This window comes from Tachypleus tridentatus, chromosome 9 (genome assembly GCF_004210375.1).
Source record: "Tachypleus tridentatus isolate NWPU-2018 chromosome 9, ASM421037v1, whole genome shotgun sequence".
Taxonomy (NCBI): Eukaryota; Metazoa; Arthropoda; class Merostomata; order Xiphosura; family Limulidae; genus Tachypleus; species Tachypleus tridentatus.
The window spans coordinates 103,887,878-103,904,229 of NC_134833.1; the positions used below are offsets into that span (position 1 = coordinate 103,887,878).

General features: G+C 32.0%; 1 protein-coding gene and 1 non-coding gene across 2 annotated transcripts in view; one reads left to right on the plus strand and one right to left on the minus strand.

The window, feature by feature from the left end:
* Positions 1–13,591, minus strand: part of LOC143225944 (uncharacterized) — a 151,460-nt gene extending 137,869 nt beyond the window's left edge. Inside the window, exon 1 of the mRNA XM_076456198.1 lies at positions 13,354–13,591. The gene's annotated coding sequence lies outside the window, so the exon portion shown is untranslated. The remainder of the gene's footprint in view (positions 1–13,353) is intronic.
* A 243-nt stretch (positions 13,592–13,834) lies between these two features.
* On the plus strand, positions 13,835–13,906 carry TRNAQ-CUG (transfer RNA glutamine (anticodon CUG)). Its single transcript has one exon. It is a non-coding gene; the product is annotated as a tRNA-Gln (tRNA).
* Positions 13,907–16,352: the final 2,446 nt, after the last annotated feature.

Below are 16,352 nucleotides of genomic sequence, written 5' to 3' on the forward strand. Positions count from 1 at the left end.
TGTTTTATGGTTATTGTTTTGAATCAGCGATTCTATTCTAGTTCAGTCTGTCATACATTTGTTACCAATCTTTTTTTCATAACATCCAATTTTGCAGTACAATAAATCATTGTTATTGATATTTGTCTGAGCTAGATATTTCTTGGCTTGTTTGTTGTGATGAGGACAATTAAAACTTCTGATTATAAATTTCTTTGTGTACTTAACAAAATGTTGGTGAAACTAATTATTGTAAAAAAGGCAACAACCTTAAAAATCATCATTTTTCTTGCTCTATAAACTTAAGGTTATTTTGATACCTTTAACATGCCTTGAGGGTACATTGTTTTATTCATTTTTGTGGAATAGCGCTTTTGTATATTGACATATTTTCTTTGTTGTTGTTAAGCCTAAAACTTATTTCATGACATTACCACTTTGTAGAAAAGTTAAAAAACTACGGATCTGTAATATCTTAGGAATATCTCTCAGTTAATTGTTAAAATAATTTACACAATATTAAAATATAATGTAACATATGGTTTCTGATTAATGAGTATCTAAAAACAGAATATTGCATTTTCGCAAAAAATGAGAAGTACAGAATATCTGTAACTTTCAGGCAGCCAAATTAGTTACTTTCCCGAATAATTTTTGAAACTTTTGCAATTTATTAAGAAAAATCATGACATGTTATTGGCATTGTGAAAATATATCATTCAATCAAAACCGAAGAAAAAAGCAATGTTTTCATTATTTGTTTAAAATGTACTTGTCTGAAGACTTTGTCTTTTGCAGATCTAAAAAAAAATATTTCTTTTAAAATAATATTCTCAGGAGATTATGTTCTAAAAATAATACAGAAAAGTAAAATATCTTCACTTCTACAAGACGTGCAACTCAGAAACGTTAAAATTTTACCTTAGATATTATACGGTGTGGTAATAAAGCCATAATGGTTATTTAGAACGGTCTATAGACAATGTAACACAGAGGATTGCGAAGTCTCTACTGATTGCACTGATGCCTGAAAATGACATTAGTAGTACAGAACGTAATCCACTTAGATTTTCACTAGAATTTGTTGGTTGTTGTTTCAGCGCAAAATACACAGTAGAGTTTCTGTGTTCTGTTCGTTTCAGGAATTTAACTAACTTCTCACCAATGTAATGTAAGTTACATAGAGCCAGGTCACCTTACTTCTACTAAGAACAATCGTCACTTCTAACTGTTGTTCTAAAGACTGGATTGATTAACCATTGGTCAATACAATGTAGTAGAGATGACTAAGTTAAAGTTACAAAAATTACTTAAAAAAGAATAAGAAAATCAACCCTATATCAGAGACTGCAGAAACAAGTACACAACAACCCAAGAAAACCTCTAGCTATTATAAAGTTTCTCCATGATCAATAAGGACTTCAACTTGGCCAAGAAGGCTATTAAACTAATGATTTTCAAAATCATAAGTCGGTAGCGACTCTGAACAGCCTACTGTTTTCATTGCCACAGTGAATACCAAACAAAACCTGCAACAAACAAGAAATTTTACCATTCTTGTGTGATGTAAATTGTAATATAAACACTATACACGTGACTTAAAACTAATTCACAAAAGAAGTAGGATTGCTCTACCAGTTGTTCTTGTCCAAGGTTACTGGTGAGGAGTAGAATTCTCTAACATTTATCTAAATAGGTGACAAATTGGTGAATAAGTAATTTAATTTATACATTCTCATACAACTTGAAAGTTCATAATAATATATTAATAGCATTAATGTTAAATACCCTTCAAAACACAGAGGATTGAGTACGTTATATTAATATGATTTTAGAACTTCGTAAGGCTGTTATAGTCTGCAATCCTATGTTTGGTCGTGTTCTATCTGACGACCGTAGTCCCATTGCAAAATAATCTGCGTGAGACTATGATGTCAAATGCATACTACTTTAACTAATATAGTATACAATACAATGTGTTCCTAGTGCCCGTTTCAACAGTCCGATCACAGAAACATTCATAGGTACAGCATTCAGTATGTCTTCGTATGGAATAGAATGAAAGAGGGTTTCATTTTCCGACTACTTGGAGCAAATCAAATAAACCTTGTTACTAAGCTTACTTGGAGCATGCTAAGGGTTTCACAAGAAGTATGACATTAAGCCTTATTCTGGTTAAGGACATGGACGGTTTTTATTATTGTTTCTATGTTAGAGATTCTCACCAGTCAGAAGATGTCGCGTTTTACTTATCGCGGTTGGGATAGGATTTGTTGCAGGTTTCTTTCATGTTGGTCGTGGTGTTCTAAGTTGAACCATATTCCTTTCCTCATATACCATAAACACAAAAGATATCCCGTCTTGGAAATTATAAATACCCAATTTGAATACATCTTTATGATTTGACTGAATAAATATTTTACATCAGAAAGAGCTTTTACGTACAATTCCCAAAACAGTAAATTTTCAGTGAATACAATTCTGATACATACACTATTACTGGCTTTACATGGCTGTGGTTCTCATGCGACTTGATAATTTGCGCGTTCAGATAAGTTTAATATAACGTTGGCCCAGCATGGCCAGGTGGTTAAGGTGCTCGACTCGTAATCTGAGGGTCGTGAGTTCGAATCCTCGTCGCACCAAACATGCTCGCCATTACAGCCACGGGGCGTTATTATGTGATGGTCAATCCCACTATTTGTTGGTAAAAGAGTAGCTCAAACATTGGCGGTGGGTGGTGATGAATAACTGCCTTTCCTCTAGTTTTACACTGCTAAATTAGGGACGGCTAGCGCAGCAGTCCTCGTGTAACTTTGTGCGAAATTCAAAACAAACAAATAAACAAACCAAACCCTATACGTGAGAAATATAGGCTATTAAAGGATAATGTAAAATAATTGATCTAAAGAGTCTAAACGTTTGTATACTTGGAATATGTAGTTGTGTAAAACCAAAAATAGCCTCATATCTTAAGAAGTGGTAAAAGCTATACTTTTTTATATATGTGAAGGTAGTTAATGAATTAAGCAAAAAGTTATGTGCTTGAGGTGTAATTCAAATATGAGAAGTTATATGCTTAATGTATGACTGTATATTAAGTGTAAAATGTATAAATAGAACAAAAATGCTTAAAATATACATATTTATAAAATTAAAAGTTAAGAGTTTATACATATATACCAGCCGTTCTGAAATACGTTTTTATTTCAAGTGGATTTCTCGTCATAAAGTCTATATGCTTTAAAGATAAAGATGTGAAAAGACAAAACAATAACAGCTCGCTATTTTAAAATTAGAACTCTGTTGATTAAAGATTAAGAAATTTCCTTGTTAAAGTGCTAAATATATAAAACAGAAGAGTGTAATTTGTCACCTCCATAACACAATGTACAGGATATAATGTTGGACATAAAATGCACTCTGGAATATGCAGGTGAGTGCGGAAGTAGGACCTACATTGTGGTGGGAATACACCGTCTATACGTTTTAACCTCCATTGACCAGTCTCACATGAAGACTAATTAAATAAAAAAATAATCATAGGAATAGAAATCAAAATCAGGAGAGCAAAATGGGAGTGCTCAAGCCCACAACGTCCAACATCTATATCACACTTCACTGCCTGCAGACAATTGTGGGTAGGTGACTGCTCTCCAAAGTAAAGGAGAAAAATAAAAAGGTATTACCACAGTAACGTGTATATTGTACCCGTACTCAAAAACCATCATTATGAGTATTATAGAAGCTCTTTTTTATTCTTATTTCCCTCAAAGAGTTTTATTTGTATGTTTTTAAGATTATTTGTTAAGGTATTTTACTATGTATATTGCATGTCTATCTTTTTTACACATGTTCTAAAGACACAATTCTTTGTACTAAAATTAAAGTAATCTTATGTATTCGCCATGACGTCTAGTGTTCTACAGCCTTAAGATCATGAACCTGTTGTTTAAAAGTTATGTTTATAAGTTAAAGTTTAAATTAAACTAAAGTAAGAAGTAACGCGGTCTGAAAACATTCATAAGGTAAAATAAATGGGAGTTAAACTAGTATGCTAATATTCGGCCTTTAATCCCTCTTTTTACAACTTAGAAAATTAAAATATCATTACAGATATATTGAAATAATTTTCTCTCAAATTTTCGTACAAGTTAGTTCTACTTATACATTCTACAAGAACAGAATGAATCCACCTACATCAATCCTATTCTTGCACTCGTGGTGCATGTGTTCACTTAAGTGTAAGGTCGGAAAACATTACTTCTCATCTTTGATTACAGAAAGAAGGGGTCAGAAATTAATATTTTCTCTTTCTTTAAAAGATAATTTGTATCTTCAAGTCGGTAACATACTTTTAACAGATTGAATTTGAATAATTAATTTCAACAAAACTGGTATTACCACAGAATCACAATTGTCTTCATTAAGATCAGATTTGTCTTGGACTTTGTGAACCTTTTCAGTTATTATGTTGTTGTTATATTTGTATAGAAAGACTGAACGTTGGACAGAAAAAAAATGTATTTCACGTGCCATGTTTTTATTCCTGGTTTAATTGAGATAAAGGTATTATTTTTGTTTTAGCATGCAAAGTAGCTGTTTCAGTTATTTTTGTTTGGAGGAATTTCATTTAATCATGCTTTGCTTATATTTTGTGAGAGCTTCTTTTTATTGTGGGCTTAACTAACTAACTTATTCGTTAGCCAAGTTTCGTACAACATTACAATACAATTATTGAAAATTTAAAGTTCATTAGTCACTGAACATTGTAAACCAATGTACATAATTCTAGGAACTAGGAACTAAACTCTCTTTCTGCTTCCAGGGAATATAATGGGAATAAATTTATGATTTTAAAATATTTTATCGCCTGTTTGTTGTTAAACATGAAGTTGTGCAATGGACTATCTGTGCTGTGCCCACTACAAGCACCAAAACGTCTATATGCAGGCAGACAACACCTTGTAACCTTGCATGAAGTTATAAAAAAAAAATCCCAATTTTGAAACAAAATCGCCTCACTTTCTCATCTTTTCAGACTATAAATAAATAACCTATAAGACTAGTCTTAATAAAATTGTCTTTATAAATTAGCGTACTAAGAAAAACTAAACAGACTAATTAATTAATAGTAATGACCGAAAAACATACTGGAAAGTGAGTGGCCTGCAACATGACAGATATACCAAAAGTAGTGTGAAATACTATTTTAACTCACCATGGATTTAGAATCTGTAGAGGATTAGCTGAGAAGATGGGATTAAGAAATATCTGCAGTAAAACGTGATGGTGTTCTGATATTCCAACTATAATAAATCAATCCCTGTGAAGACAGAGAACTGGATATCTTATTGGGTAAAGTTTATACACTGAAATCGGTTCGGATTAGCCACGTGGTTAAGACACTCAAATAGCAATCGAATTCACGTCCAACCAAACAAGCTCCCCTCTTTCAGCCATGGAGCGTTATAATGTGTTGTTGGTAAAAAGGTAGACCAAGAGTTGGCGGTGGGTGGTGATGATTAGATACCTTTTCTCTGATCTTACAGTGCTAAATTAGGGACGGTTAGCGCAGATTGCTTTCGTGTAACTTTCGGCGAAATTCAAAACAAACCATTCACTGAAAAACAAAATACGGTAGGCATTCAGCGCCATCTTTTGTGAAATCTAAGTAAAATAAATTATTATATCACTCCCATTTTTGTCATAATAACTTAAATCATATATGTATGTATATAATTGTAATATTAATCTTATTTGACACTTCATCGAAAAGTTAAACTGATTATAATTTTAAAAACATATTGTTAACTCAATACTGTGGTGTGTTTGGTAAGTCTTAAACATATCACTAATATCACCACGGAATTAAGTTTTTATTTCATTCAAAATACATGGTCACTGAAAAAGTCCATTGTTAATGAATTTTCGAACAAACATATAAACATATCTTCAGTATTATCAGCCCCTCCTCCCAAGCACACACAGAGTAAATATCTGTATTTTTTGTTTGTTTTTTCTCTATTACTTTAAAATTAAATTTTCCCATGAGAATAATATGTGTAGATTTATCATGTTGCCCTTTCTGTGAAATCAGATTCATATATATTGCAGGTACACACATTACACCTGAACAAACGTAATGACTTCTACCTTCCGTAATATGAAGAATGTGTAATTCAAAGGAAAAAGAACTGTGTTTAGTGTATAGATCTATACTTTTAACGTGCAAGCTATTACAAAGGTACCCTCCTTATTTTTATCGATAATTAATAATACAGGTAAGAGTTCCAAAAATGCATTTAAATAAACAACAGTTTGTTTATCCAAGAAAACTAGAACAATAACAAACCATTTTTAACACAAATATATTTGAATATGCAAACAAAAAATAATACAATTTATAATAACGGTTATTACTAATAGTAATTACAAATGATGGTGTGTATATAAGTTTTACAATCTCACAAACTGTACCGAGTCTTGTATCTGGTCTAGAACTGAATATTTTTATCAATGATCCAGGTTCATGACAAGCAAATTAATCCCGAGTTGGTATTGTCACACCTCGCTTAAGCTAGTTCGATTGGCCTCACATGACTGACTTTTACCGATGATGTCCTCGTAAAAATTCTAATTTACGAAGTAATTCACCAAAATTGAACTGTTGATAATATTCGAAATCTATAAAAGTTCCTGGTCGAATTCTGTAGCTTTTCAGTTAATAGGCGTTAATCACAATTATAACTTCCTAGGCCTATACCACACTGACTGTAGTTGTCTAAAATATAATATCTCTTGGCGCGTTGCTTTTATACAAAACACACGAGTTTCTCGAAAGTTCACTTGGCAATCAACATTGTCAATCCCTAGTATTATATAAACACTTAGTACATTCCTGAATTTTACTTTAAAGAATCTTCTATAAATTCCAAGAACAGGCGGCATTTGCGCAATACACAGCCAACAATATACGTCACAGGCAAAAAGGAAACTATATAGAAAGAGGTCTAAGTATTATAATAAACCTATAACGGTAAATCTGTTACAGGAGGAAGCGCCGTTGGCTTGAAATATTGAGGATGGAACACGATGCACACCTGTGTTGTAAAAATAGTGCGGTGATCTAATTTTTTGTTTGTTTGCTATTAACACATGATAAGCCTGTAGCCAATATTGTAGTAAGGAATGTGATTAAATCATTTTACTGCTTAAATAGGTAAACACGAGCTGACGCTAACTCTGTTTTGTTAATATGTTTAACATATAAGCAACCAGATTCATGGTCTCAATCATATACAGGCATTACAATTTCTTTCAGTGGTTTACAGCGCTCTTTTCAAAATGGCATTCCAGTGACTACTCTCTTTGATATGTATTACGCTTCAGTGTGGGAATGTTATTTAGTCTTTCTCTCATGGTGTTTTTTTTTCGAAAATTTAGAATAATCACTAGAATAATCGGTGTACTTGCTAATATTGTATTATGTACAACACTAGTTATTCGCTAAGTTTTCAATGTCTGGGTATATTGTGAATATAACAGTTCATTAGTTATGCTAAATTTTTTTCCATTTTATTTTCGCTATTAGCTATTTTAAAAACACTCACTTGAAATCGATCTTAAGTAATCGATTTCACTACCTTACTGTGCACGTGGCTTGGCACCTGAATAATGACAGTATTAGAAAGCTCACACAACATGCGTGGATAGAATATGATAACATCGCTTATTATCAAGCCTTAAAAGCATAGCACGTGAAAGGTAGGTATTATATTACAAATCAGCATATAACATTTCAAATATTTCCGATCTGATAAATTACAAGTAAAAGATCTTGATAATAAAACTATAATACATATTAATAGAACTGAAAAAGGAAACAGTAATGTATGGTTTTTATGTGCAAGATGTACTGAAGTCTGAGAAAACTGAAACCAAAACAATTTGTGCTATCTGAAACTAAAAGCCACCCTCATATTTTTTCAACCATAATACTTTTTTTTTTTCTGTTATTATGACCTTCACTTTACGTTGTCTTATTATGGTTAGGCAATTAGCGAGTTGATTTACCACCACTCAAGCAAATTATAAATTTCTGACTATATTTACATATAATTTCTTCGGACAATAACTTTTAATTTATTTATGAATCACTGAAAGGAAAGTTTCAAACAAAAACATTTTTGTATGTGAGTAAACGCCAATAAGTGAAAACGTTTCTGGTTTTGGGCTTAATTCCACGACCTTTGCCTAACAGGGCCTTCACTCTATCAGTGAGGTGTCCAGGAGTAGAAGCCATATCCGTTTGTTTTCGAAAGTTTTCTTTCAGTGATTCATAAATAATTGAAAGTTTTCTGTAAGTCAAGTTATAATTTGGTTGGGTGGTGGTAGATGTAATGTAAATGAACCTACTAACTGCCAGACCATAACAAGATAGCGTAGTATGAAGACCATACTCAAAGTAAAAAAGCCTTATTAGTGAAAAGAGACAAGGATGGTTTGTATTCTTAGATAGCTAAGGGTAGAACAAAGACTCTGTTATCCAAAATATTTTGTTCAGCATACGTTCTTTCTACAACAGTGACAACCATTCATCTATTAACAAATTTGAATTACTTGTGTCAAGGTGACTTATAGACAGTGCATACTGATGTATGCCAACCTAATGTTTCGATGGACTTATCCCGTCTTGATTCTTGATGTTAAACGATGTTTTGGTCTCCAAAGCGGTACATTAATTGACTACATTTTTTTTGCTTGTTAGTAAAACACATGAAAAACTGGAAAGGTCCCTCAAATTAGAATGAACTCTTACGTTATCAATTCAAAATAATTACATGCATCGATTAGGAGCAAACTATGGGTATTGGGTATTTGAAATAAAATATTTTTTTTTAGATTTCTAAAACATTTTTATATAGTTAAATTTAAACTACGCCTTCCTATTGTAGGCCCCCCGCTAGTACAGCGGTATGTCTTCGGATTTACAACGCTAAAATCAGGCGTTCGATTCCCCTCGGTGGGCTCAGCAGATAGCCCGATGTGGCTTTATTACAAGAAAATATACACACACACACACAATTCCTATTGTACATGATAAGATGTGCCAGTTTTACTTAAGCCTGCGACATATTAGAGATAGAACGTCATGAAGATAGTTAATGTTTTTTTTCATTCAAGATAATTAAAGCGTATATAGTAATTTTCCCATTTGCCTATAAAGAATAATAATGAAATATATTACGTAAATCATCTATCAGTTACAAAAAAGCGATAGATAAATATGATGAACTGTATACGCGTGAAAATAGAGTGTCAGTTTAATGTATTGTGTGACTCGAAGAGAAAAATTTGTTACCCAGAAATATGAACGGAGTTTGAAAACACGCGTAAAAATAGTAATGTCAACAAGAAGGTCATTAATATTAATCGGGAAAAGAAGTTTCGATCTAAAATATTTAACGAATATACTTTTTATACAATGTCGTGAAATTATAATACATGTTTATTGATCATGTCATGAATACAGTGAAACATAAAACTAAAACTTTGGATAATTTTACACTTATATTGCAATCAGAGACAAGGAAACTAATACTTGAAAGAAATGTTAGTTCAGAGTACAGTGAGTATCCTAGTTTGTTAAATGAGGAGAAAGTGAAGAAAGTAGTGTGTTGAAACATGAAAATTCTAGTTTACGAATGTTAGGTTTAAGAGGCTGAATATACAGATGATTGTGTTGTCATTACACTGGTTTATAATGTAGAAAAGGTCACATGTGAGTAACGTTCCTATGTATAGTGGTGTAGCCTAACATTCATTTATTGCCTCCGACAGGCGTATATATGATATGACGCATAAGTTCAATGGAAATGTTCCAACGATACAAAGTGGTTCGGATATGAATACTGTCTTATTAATACAAGAATAATGAATTGCTTCACAACATCTATATATTTCACGCAGTTGAATTCAATGCACACATCTACGTAATACATAAAATATATTTATATATATATTTTGTTTACATATTTAAATATGTAATATGTTGGAATATAGTTTACATATCAGAGGTCAAAACACTAATTAATTATCAACACGTAAGTATTAAATTGTTTTTAAAGAATCTTGTATGTGTGTTTACGTCTTTCTAAACATAACTGTAGTATATAGATGCTATAGGAAGCATCGGGGGTTATGTTCTCCCACTGGTTAGCTGTGAATCAGAGGGTTAATGGTTCACAGCTCGCTGTTACAAAAATGCGATCCGCACTTTTGGACCACAGTTATACAATAAGATTACCAATTTAATCCCACTATTCGGTCATACAACAGTAGGCGGCAGTGTTATGTTAACTAGCTGTCTTCTTTCTAGTTTATCAGTTCAAATTAGGAACAGCCAAGAGCAGTTGGTCCTTGAGGAGCTTCGAGCGAAATTTCAAAAATAAACAAACAATAAAACGTATCAAAGATTTCAACTGCAATATTAGCATATATAACATTTTATGAACACTACTCTGGTTTAATGTTTTTTTAGAGATTTCAGTAATGACCAGAAAAACACGTCGCACTTCCTGTTTCACAGCTATTAAGAGATTAACTTTGTTAAACAAAGTTTTGACGATGCAAAATGATTTTGTCGGCCACATTTTCAAATGATACATATAAATCTTTTCTTATATATATAAATTTGAAGAGAAAGGATCCGTTCGAATACTTTTCATTTTATATCTCTTTGTTAACATTTGATGTAGCGGTGATGGAATTAGGTTCGTATTTTGGTGTCGCAGGATCGAAACTTATCGCCGAATATGACCACTTTTTCAGCTTTCGGAAGGTTATAATGCTTCGAACAATTTCACTAGTTGCTCATATAGGAGTAATCAAAGAGTTGGTAGTATATGATGTTGAATAACTACTTTACTTTTATTCTATCTTTACAAAATTAGAGGTTGTTAGTACAAATAGTTTTCAAGTTGCTTTGCTCCAAATCCAACAAATACACAAACTGTTCATGTTTTAATTAGCGTCCTCAATGGAATTTGCGCCCATGAACCACGTGTTTAGAAAGATAAAAACTCTAGAATGACGTGTTTACCTGTCGATTTTGAGCCAATGCTCTAATCGTATAGATTACAGGAACACTTCGTTTTAAATTTTAACGCTGTATTTGGGAATTCTACAAAAAAACCAAAAAAACAGCGAAAACAAAACCAAATGGACTCTACTGCTATAACTTTAGAAATTGGAAGCAATTTTCTGAGCATGCGTGAAGACCTAATTCTTACCAGTTGGTATGACGAGGGCGCATTGACCTCAAAAATACAACCTGAGTTTGCTGATAGTACACTAGGTCTTGTAATTCTTTAAAAACATACCAAGTTTTATCCCATTTCAACAGGTACTTCTTGGAGGTCACGGTCAAGGTCATGTTCGGATGATGACATTAGGGCACTGCAAAACTTTTTATCTGCCAAGCGCAAACGTTACATAACCATAGCCACCCAATAAAACGTTTCGAACTCTGCTCGAAGTTGTAAGAAGCAGCAGGTTCGTTGACCTCTAAAGCTTCCATGTAGGCTTAGCGGCTTTCAGTGGAAAAGAATCTCGTAGTTATGAGGGTATATAAAGATATATTACAAAATTTTATATAGCTTATAAAAATATGTGAACGATATTGTTTGTTATTACATACTGTAAGCATAAAATAAAATTACAATATAATGATTCAATAAATACGCAAAATGAAAATGCATGTCTTCAGTCTTGTTAAAATCCTTAAAATGAAATCGAGAACTGTCTCTCAGGCATCAAACATTCATTTTCTTTCGCGAAATAGGTCACATAATCCAAGTTGAAATTTTCCTATATATAGAATGGCATTAAAAGAATAAATAGATTACCTGAGGGAAGAAAGTTGCAATAGATTTTTCCCTTTTATCTTTTATGCTTCATTATGTTTATGGACATTTGAGAAAGCAAATAAAACAGTGCGAAATTCAAGATATTTTGAATTTTATATGGCTTAAAATGTAGAAAGTTATTGAATTTGAGCTTGATATAACAGCTTGACATTTATTTTCATTCCACAAACCCAGCTTACCTGCAAACCCGTAAATAAAGCAGATATAATTTCAAGTTATTAAACGAGTGTTCTGAATCAAAACAAATCGTATTTGTTTTATTTTTATTAAAATGTTAATTCATGTCTTATTTCCACGAAATTAATTAAAACAAAAAATTTTGAAAGATAGTACTAGTCTAGCCTTTCGTTGCTTGAAGGCAAAGAAGTGTGATTACTGTGTGTAATTTTTCGATGTAGTTAGTTTTCATTAATAATTATATTATTTCACTTATTTATTATTTTTCTTTATTGTTAAGCACAGAGTTCCTTAGTGGATTTATCTGTGCTCTATCCACTGCGGGTATCGAAAACCAGTATTAGAGTTAGAAGTCCTCAGAATTTTTTTTGAGCTCTGATAGACTTGTTTATCATTAGCTGTTATGAGTTAAAATTTCAAATGAATGTTTATACGTGTATTAATTTATATAACTTTGGAACTTCATTCATTGAGTTTTTTCTGATAATAAAGTACTAGTTTATTTAGGAAAATAAAGTCATGATAAAATATAAGTAAACCTTCTGTTTTTGTTAAGAAAACAGTCGTCTGGTTTTACAACAATAAAATGATTATCTTTAACGTGAAACTTACGTAAAATATCTTAAACAACCATTTTGTGGTTGCTGTTAGTCATCACTTATGATAGGTTTTTACTTCAAATTACATAAAATCGAGTAAAATGATGTAAAAATGCAATTGTTCTAAATTCTTATTGATTAAAACACACACACATTCTAATTCTATATATTTATAAAGATACTGTGTATGTAATCCATTTCGTTTCACTTATATTACTGTTTGTCATTCACAATGCTCAGCCCTCAGTAAAAGACATGCGAAATATACTTACATAAAATGCAGTAAAATAATAATGGCCATAACTTAAGCTCAATAAATAAATCAGCATGCTTAAACGTGTGTATATGTTTAGTCAAACAACATATGATATATTCTCATGTTGTCATTATTCTTGAATGTTTTTAACGTTTGTAAGAAGTAATTTTCAAAACATCAGAAATACTACAGAATTTTTAAAAGCCATTTTTATTAAACTAAAAATTAAATAAAGTCTCATTGCTCTCAAAGCATACCTGTACAATAAACCTTGTATTTCATTATTGATAACTTTCCACATGTATTTATCCATTTATCCATGGTGACAAGTGGTTACTGGTGACATTCTGGTACACATAATCTTTTAATATTAATTTTTTAATCTCTAGATCATTTTCTTTATTTTACTTACCTTGCTCTCAAAGAGGGAAAGAAAATTCTATGCAATTATTGTTGAAACAACTTCCATGAATTTTTCACATTTTGGTGTATATTCACAAGAATATTAAACATAATTTATCACATAATAAAGAAGCCTCGTAATAAATGTACCTCGATATTACAATAATTCGCTAAAGAGTTGACGATCAAAGTATGTACTGAACGACGAGCTCCTTACGTAAACAGTAGTCAACAAACGTTTAAGCAATATGTGTGAGATTTACGTTTAAATGTTTTGAGCAGGCTTCAGCAGGTGGTGCTAGTAGTAACGTGCCTTGACGTCACAAGTATAAAGTAGCAAAGTGTATCTTGTCAACTTGTGGCTGAAAGAGCTTTAGTTTTTTAATTTAGGAATACTGAACGAAAATATATGTATTCAATATAATATTAAAATATTATTAATTATATAATTTTTAAAATCAAATAAAATAGGTTAAAATTAACGTGAACAAGGTCTCATGGTGTAATGGTTAGCACTCTGGACTCTGAATCCAGCGATCCGAGTTCAAATCTCGGTGGGACCTTCTACCGTTCAAAATACTTCTTTCTTTTCTACAATATTGTTTAACGCGTGTTATCGTCCACGTGCGATTTTTTTGCATGGTATTTATCAGGAATTTAAAGTGAGAAAATATCGTAACGGGTTAACAGCCACATAAGTGTAAAAAATTATTTTCTGTGTATAAGTTAAAAAAGGAAAAAACTGTAATGTCGAGTAGTCTGGTTTATTTTCGTTGTTTTAAGAGTTGTGTGGACCTCTTATAAATATTATAGGACGAAGTGTAGTTATTAAAATCATTTAAATAATGAGTAGTATTAGCGTTAGAATATTTACATTTTAACCTTGAGGATTGACCTTTGCTGTTATAGAACCGTTAGCATCCAAGTTCAATTTTAACACTGAAAATTGACTTTCGATATCTTGGAACTCGAACCATAAGCATCCACGCCATAGAAGTCAAATGACATTATGTCATCTTGACCTGTGACATTATGCAGTTGCCCGCTGGTACAGCGGTAAGTTTACAGATTTAGAATGCTAAAATAGGGGTTCGATTTCCCTAGGTGGACTTAGCAGATAGCCCGATATGGCTTTGCAATAAGGAAACACAAACATACATTATGCTTGCTTGATCTGCTAATATGGTGGATCCAGTTCGTTGCAGCTATATTGCCAAGATGATAATTTCAAACCGTCCAAGTCATACAGGTTAAGAAGGTATCTTCCTATATACAGCTATTATATATATATAAACACCTGGCAATGGTGAAACAATGGTAGAGGAGAGTGACTGATATCTTTTGAAACCTGGAAATCACGTGATACCTTAGTTTTACTGTGCGCCACCAGAGGGAGGATAGTTCTATAAAATGCCGTCAGAATGCGTGTCAAATGTTGACATATCCATACCTGCATTTATGTCACATCAACTGTGAACTTCTTTTACTTAGATTACAAAATTACAACACACGATAAAAGTTCTACATTACCAAAGTGGTCGACTTCCTACTTTATAATGCCACTTCAATATCCTTTTGTTCAACAGTAAATAAAGCATTTAAATAAGTAAAATTGATATGCTTAATTTAGTTTGTAGCAGTTTGACTAATTGTATAGCGTAATTTATAATTTACTCATCATATACTCCAAACTTGCAGTATACGTAGTTCCGAAAAGGAGGACTGTTTCGGGTTAACTTATAGGTGAAACATTCAAATTCTAGGTATTTTGATTTTCTGAATCATAGACATTCAAATATTACAGTGTGCAAAAACGCAAAATAGGAAATATGACTGTTAACTGTATATATACATTTGATTCCAACTAAATGTAGTTAAGCACATAACACTGACATTATACTTTTGTCAAATGTTTTCTATATGAATGACCTTCAATAAAACAAGTTGAAACACACACATGCAAAACTTTTCAAAAACAGGTGATATGACTCACGATAGCATAATCTTGTCGAAAACTTGGATACTGCGTTATCATCAGTCACCCAAGTCGTCTCCAAACTCTTATTATCTGAAACGTGTTTTAGATTCTTTTTTATATAACTCTCCTGGTAATCTAGCGATAAGTATGTAGTCTTACAACGATAACATTTGGGTTTCGGTACCAGATGTGAGCACCTGCTGTGTAGCTTCAATCTGTGGCGTGAAGTAAAAGTTTTCTCTTAAAGTTGCTTTTCCAACCTCCATTACAGGCATTTATATGTGTGAACAACATAATAAAACATTTATATTACTACTTTTTGGAATTCGGGAATAAAAACAAACCTTTTTATTGTTGCAATAGTTATAACTTTTTATGCATACATCTTAGGCTTTATTATAGAGATATATCGTATGATATCCATATTATGATATAGCATCTAACCAAACGTATTTAAAGTGTAATGGACTGATTTACCGGCAACAATAAGTTTCTTTACCAAATCGTTCATCACATTATACCAGTTTTAATTTTAAGGTGTTTTTTTTTTTTACTTTTCCTTACAGCCAAAGACTTGGTAATTCACCCTTTTTTGGGGTACGGAACAAGGAGGTACCTATATTATAAATATTACAAAACCAGTAAAAAAGTTAAATAATATTTCTAAACTTATGAACCATTAAAAGTCTTTGTGTCATGTATGTGTTTTTTTCTGGCTCACGTGTGTGAATATATATATATATGTATATTTGTACTGTATCGGATTTACTATTATGCATCTCTTTCAGTATCTGTGTTTATTTCAGTTTAATATATATTCAAAAATGTGAAAATCCCTCCCATTTTCTAAATTTGTAGAAGATTCTCTAACGCTAGAATCAACAATGTAGATATGTATGTAAATACTAGTATTGTTGGGTCAACTAGACTTTCGGGAGCTTCGCCTAAAGATTGTAAATCGACGCGCTAAGAGACAGTATATTATTGTTTGGTCGCAGCAGTGAATGTACAATAAGCCTGCGAAACTATAC